General features: G+C 37.4%; 1 non-coding gene across 1 annotated transcript; it reads right to left on the bottom strand.

The window, feature by feature from the left end:
• Window positions 1–1,341: 1,341 nt before the first annotated feature.
• On the bottom strand, window positions 1,342–1,448 carry LOC121228331 (small nucleolar RNA R71). Its single transcript, XR_005925907.1, has one exon. It is a non-coding gene; the product is annotated as a small nucleolar RNA R71 (small nucleolar RNA).
• Between the last annotated feature and the right edge of the window lie 5,143 nt (window positions 1,449–6,591).

The raw sequence follows: 6,591 nt of genomic DNA on the forward strand, positions 1-6,591 counted from the left end.
ATCGAAGCTTGATGAGTCTGTTTTCATATGGAAGAAGCGAAACAACTATATGAGCTATATTGTTTGAGATGTTTAAATTTTTGTGAAACAGGGCCAGAGCGATTTCTGGATCCCCTGTTCTGACTTTGGAAATTCACCATAAATTTTACAAAGATAATTAGAAGTTATGCTTTATATGTACAGATTCATTATTGAGTCTAATTTTATTAGAGACAAACGGAATAGGCATTGAAGCCCTGTACAGGGAGATATCTGATTCGTAATGCACATCGGTCAGAGTATTCGAACCCTGAAACAGGGGAGAATTTAACTAATAAACTGTACTAATTGGCCAGACCAAAAATTTTACAAAAATTTTAATAGATAGATATATGAGTCTAGTTTGAGGAAAAATTTACGGAATTTGATTTCGAGTTTTGGAACTCAAGATATGATTTTTAAAACGACTGCGACGCAGTTAGCCAGCTTGTCTAGAAAATTTTAAAATGAATTGTATGAACTGTTTAAGTAATGAATTAAGCCCGTTAACACCTCGTGTTCGACTCCGGCAACAGTCTCGAGTACGGGGTGTTACAATAGGTGCGCTTACTGTAGTCAAATTTTTAGTTAGTTTCACAATCATCGAGTTTTTGGTGCCGTTACCGAGGGCTAAGATATTAGGAACGCTTAATTATTACTTTAGCCATTTTTTTATTGTAATTTAATTTTTTTTAATTACTAAATTTCTTTTTCCTTACTTCTGGCAGGTTTTTATAGTTTATGACTAGAGGAAACCCGTCAGGACCTCTACTTTTTGACAGTGAAATTAAGAGCACAGCTCGTAAAAATCGAAGAGAAATAAGACGAAGCCTACAGTACATAGAGGAAGAGAGAGAGGGTGATATCCGTACTACAACCGAGGAGATGGCTGATAATCAGAATAATTTGTTACCTCCTGTGGTTGCTGCAAATCCAGTAGATCAGAATCCTACTCCTCGTACTATGTATGATTATGCTAAACTTACTTTAACAAGAAAGGAATCGAGTATAGTTAGACATGCTATTGCTGCAAATATTTTTGAACTGAAACCTAACATGATTCAAATGATACAATAGTTTGTTCAGTTTGATGGTTTGCAGGACGAGGATCCAAAAACTCACTTAGCAAATTTTCTGGAATTCTGCGATACCTTTAAGATTAATAGTATTTTTGATGATGTCATTCACCTACGGTTATTTCCCTTTTCATTGAGGAATAAGGCTAAACAGTGGTCGAACTCATTACCGTGAGGGTCAATCACCACTTGGGAACAAATGACTGAAAAATTTTTGCTTAAATATTTTCCACTGGCTGAAATGGCTAAATTAAGGAATGATATTTCTTCTTTTATGCAGATGGATTTAAAAACACTTTATGATGCATGGGAGAGATACAAGGATCTATTGAAAAGGTGCCCACACCATAGGTTGCCTCTTTGGCTACAAGTTCAAACTTTCCACAGCTGTTTGAATCCCTCAACTAGACAAATGATCGACGCAGCTGCCGGTGGAACCATCAATACTAAGATACCTGAAGAAGCTTATGAGTTCATAAAAGAGATGTCACTGAACAATTATCAGTGGCAAGTCATGAGGATAAAGCCAACGAAAGTAGCCGGCATTTTTAACGTTGATTTGGTTACTATGCTTTCCAATCAGGTAGAACTTATGAATAGAAAAATTGATGATTTACTTGGTTCTACACAGGTTCATCCAGTAATACAGTGCAATGCAAGTGGAGGTCGAATGAGCAAATGAATTATATGGGTAATAATCCTCGGCCTCAAAATAATCCTTATAGTAACACTTACAATGCAGGTTGGAGGAACCACCCAAATTTCTCATTGGGAGGCCAAGGCAATCAGAGATCGCCACCCACTTCAGGCTTCCAACAACAACCTTACCAGCAAGAGAAAAAGCTGAACCTTGAGGAGATGATGAAAAAGTTTATTTCTATAGCAGAGACTCATTTTCAGAACATTGAAATTGCACTTAAAAATCAGCAAGCATCAATTCAAGGGCTCGAGAATCAAATAGGACAGCTAGCTAAGATGATTTCAGAGAGACCACCGGGGAGTCTACCTAGTAACACCGAATGCAATCCAAAAGATCATGTGAAAGCAGTTACATTAAGGGGTGGGGAGGTGTTAGCTGAATTTGAAAAGAAGCTTCCACCAGAAGCTGACAAAAAATAAGATGAGGAGGTAAAACCCAAAAACAATGAAAAACCGGTGTTTAAGGAATATAAACCACCAATCTCGTACCCATCAAAGTTGAAGAAAGACCACATGGATGCACAACTCGGTAAATTTCTTGAACTTTTTAAACAGTTACATATTAACTTACCTTTTGTTGAAGCTATCTCGCAGATGCCTACATATGCAAAATTTTTGAAAGAGCTTCTAACAAATAAAAGGAAGCTTGAAGAATTGTTTACAGTGGAACTCAACGAGGAGTGCTCAGCCATACTCCAAAATAAACTGCCAACCAAACTGAAAGATCCAGGAAGTTTTACTATTCCCTACTTAATTGGTAGTTTAAATGTTGATAAGGCACTAGCTGATTTAGGCGCTAGCATTAATCTGATGCCTTACAAAATGTTCAAGCAACTTGGCCTTTGGAACCAAAACCTACTAGGATGAGTATTCAACTAGCTGACATATCTATTAAATATCTTAGGGGTATTATTGAGGATGTACTTGTAAAGTAGATAAATTCATATTCCCTGTCAAATTTGTTGTGTTTGACATGGATGAGGATGTTGAGGTGCCTTTAATTTTAGGTCGTCCATTTTTAGCCACTACTAGGGCTGTTATTGATGTGGGTGATGGTAAACTCATGCTTAGGGTAGGTGACGAAGAGATTATTTTTAAAATTTATGATGCCATGAGATTTTCTAGGGAACAGGATGACTCATGTTATTTTATTGACTCTATTGATCATGCTACTCAAGATTCTTTACAGGAAATCGTAGATAAGGACACATTGGAACTGTGTCTTGCCCAAGGAGAGGAGGTAAATGATGATGATTCTACGATAGGTAAGATAAAAAATGAACTAAATTCCAATGAGCCTTCATTGAGACAGAAGAGCTACAAGGTTATTGAGGTAAACAATGAATTAAAATTAAAGCCCTTTATTGAAGAACCTCCTAAATTGGAATTAAAACAATTACCTGATCACTTAGAATATGTGTTTCTTAGAAATAATTCCACATTACCAGTGATTATTGCTTTAGATTTACAGCCAACCGAAAAAGACGAGTTACTCCAAGTATTAAAGGAGCACAAAAGAGCCATAGCTTGGAAGATTTCTGACATAAGAGGGATTAGCCCTTCTTTTTGCACACATAAAATTTTAATGGAAGATGAATATAAACCTTGTGTGCAAGCTCAAAGACGACTAAATCCTAACTTGAAAGAAGTTGTAAAAGCTAAGGTAATTAAACTTCTAGATGCTGGAATTATTTATCCTATTTCTGACAATTCTTGGGTGAGCCCTGTGCAGGTTGTTCCTAAGAAAGGAGGCATGACTGTTGTGGTTAATGAGAAGAACAAACTGATCTCAACACGAGCAGTCACGGGATGGAGAGTTTGCATTGACTATAGGAAATTGAATGATGCCACAAGAAAAGACCACTTTCCCTTACCATTCATTGATCAAATATTGGAAAGATTATTTGGACATATGTATTATTGCTTCCTAGATGGACTCTCTGGTTATTTCCAAATCCCAATAGGTCTTGACGACCAAGAGAAAATGACATTTACATGTCCATATAGTACATTTGCTTATCGACGAATGCCTTTTGATTATGTAATGCTCCTGCTACTTTTCAGCAATGCATGTTGGCCATTTTTGATGAACTTGTAGAAGACATTATAGAGGTATTTATGGATGACTTCTCAATATTTAGTAACTCTTTCCATATTTTCCTTAAAAATTTAAAACGAATTCCAATGAGACGTGAGGAAACGAACCTAGTACTGAATAGGGAAGGGAATGTATTAGGCCACAAAATTTCTAGTAAGGGAATCGAAGTTGACAAAGCGAAAGTTGAAACTATTGAGAAATTACCTCCCCCTAGTTCAGTTAAGGCTATTTGAAGCTTTTTAGGTCATGCTAGATTTTATAGAAGGTTTAGTAAAGATTTTTCTAAAATAGCTAAGCCTTTAACAAAGTTACTAGAAAAAGATGTGCCTTTCAGTTTCAGTCAGGAATGTTTAGAAGCATTTAATATTCTTAAGGATAAATTAATTAATGCCCCAATTGTGGTTGCACCTGATTAGAATTTACCCTTTGAACTAATATGTGATGGGAGTGATTTTGCAGTAGGTGCGATTCTTGGACAGTGGAAAGACAAGCACTTTCAACCAATCTATTATGCTAGCAAAACTTTGAACGTCGCATAAGAAAATTATACGACGACTGAGAAAGAATTGTTGGTTGTGGTTTTTGCATTCGATAAATTTAGACCATATTTAATATTATCTAAAGTTGTCATTTACACTGACCATTCATCTCTTCGATACCTCCTTACTAAAACAGATGCAAAACCTCGACTAGTAAGATGGATTTTATTGTTGCAGGAATTTGATTTCAAAATTCAAGATAAGAAAAGAGCAGAAAATCTTGTAGTAGATCATCTATCTAAATTAGAAAACCCACATCTCAAGGGACTTGGCAAACAGGAGATAAATGACTCATTCCTTAAAGAACAACTATTTGCTATATCGGACTTTGAGGAACCTTGGTTTGCAGACATTACGAATTATTTAGCTGCTAATGTTACACCAAAAGGATTGACACATCAGCAAAAGAAGCAATTCTTCACTAATGTGAAAAACTATTTTTGGGAAGAACCTTTTCTTTTTCGTATCTGTGCAGATCAAGTAATTCGAAGATACGTTACAAAGACAGAAGCAATTAAAATTTTGGAACATTTCCACTTAAGACCGACTAGAGGACATTACAATGGAACTAGGACTGTAAATAAAACACTCAAATCAGGTTTTTACTGGCCCACACTATATAAAGACACCAACAGGTATGTTGCTACTTGTGATAAATGCCAATGAGCAGGTAATGTCTCTAAACGTGACGAAATGCCCCAAACGTACATGCTTTCATGTGAAATATTTGATGTATGGGGTATTGATTTCATGGGTCCATTCCCTAGCTCGTTTGGGAATTAATACATATTAGTAGCCGTTGATTATATGTCCAAATGGGTGGAAGCCCAAGCCTTACCTACTAATGATGCTAGAGTGGTGGTGAAGTTCCTTAAGAAACTTTTCTCTCGATTTGGAACACCTAGAGCAATTATCAGTGATAGGGGTACTCATTTCTGTAATGCTCAATTTGATAAAACCCTTAAGAAATATGGAGTTTCCCATAGAACAGCTACCCCTTACCATCCTCAAACTAGTGGAAAAGTCGAAGTCGCTAACCGAGAGCTTAAACGTATCCTAGAAAAGACTGTAGATACAAATAGGAAGGATTGGGCAAAGAAAATAGATGATGCTTTATGGGCCTATAGAACTACTTTTAAGACCCCCCATAGGAACATCTCCTTACAGACTTGTTTATGGGAAGAGTTGTCATTTACCGTTTGAACTAGAATATAAATCATTCTAGGCTATAAAATTTTTGAACTTTAATCCCAAACTCGCAGGTGAAAAGAGATTGGTGTAGCTGAACGAGTTAGATGAATGGCGAGCTAATGCCTATGAGAACTCACGATTATACAAGGAAGCAACGAAGCGCCACCATGATGTTTGTTTAAAGCAACACAAGCAATTTGAAGTTGGAGATCTTGTCCTATTATACAACTCAAGGCTCAAATTGTTTCTTGGGAAGCATAAATCATGATGGTTAGGTCCTTTCGTAGTCTAAATCATCTTTCCATATGGCACAGTAGAGGTAAGTCACCCAACCCAAGGCACTTTTAAGGTAAATGAACATCGTCTTAAACTTTATAATAGTAATAATTTTAAAAACAATGGAGAGGAGCTACGGCTCCGCGAACCTACCTAACATACCCACAAGGTAAAGTCAAGCTTAGACTCTAAATAAGCACTTTTGGGGAGGCAACCCAAGCACTAACCCCACTAAGTAACTTTAGTTTATTTTTCCATTTGTTTTACAATCTAACAGCAAGTATTCTTGGCACACACGGCCTAGCACACAGGCGTGCTCAAGGCCATGGGATTGCCACGGGTAGGAGACACAGGCGTGTCCATGGCCATGCTAAAATAGGACAAGCATTTTTTCCAAGACAGGATGACACACGGGCTACGATAAATAGCCAAGGCCATGCGACACAACCGTGTGCCATGTCCCAGACCGTGGTGAAACTGCATTTTAATTTCCTAAATAAATCAACAGAGACACGGCATACGTTAAATCACCAAGGCCGTGCGAGGCCGCAGTGGATGCCACATAGTCATTAACACGAGTGTGCTTGAGGCTGTGTTGGAACTTGCTCAAAGATCGAAACGTTCAACAAGCCAGAATAGAACACGGGCTAATGCCGCGACCGTGCCCGAAAGCCGTGTGTAATCCTGATTAATA

The sequence above is a fragment of the Gossypium hirsutum genome, chromosome A04, assembly GCF_007990345.1.
Source record: "Gossypium hirsutum isolate 1008001.06 chromosome A04, Gossypium_hirsutum_v2.1, whole genome shotgun sequence".
In the NCBI taxonomy this organism is placed as follows: domain Eukaryota; kingdom Viridiplantae; phylum Streptophyta; class Magnoliopsida; order Malvales; family Malvaceae; genus Gossypium; species Gossypium hirsutum.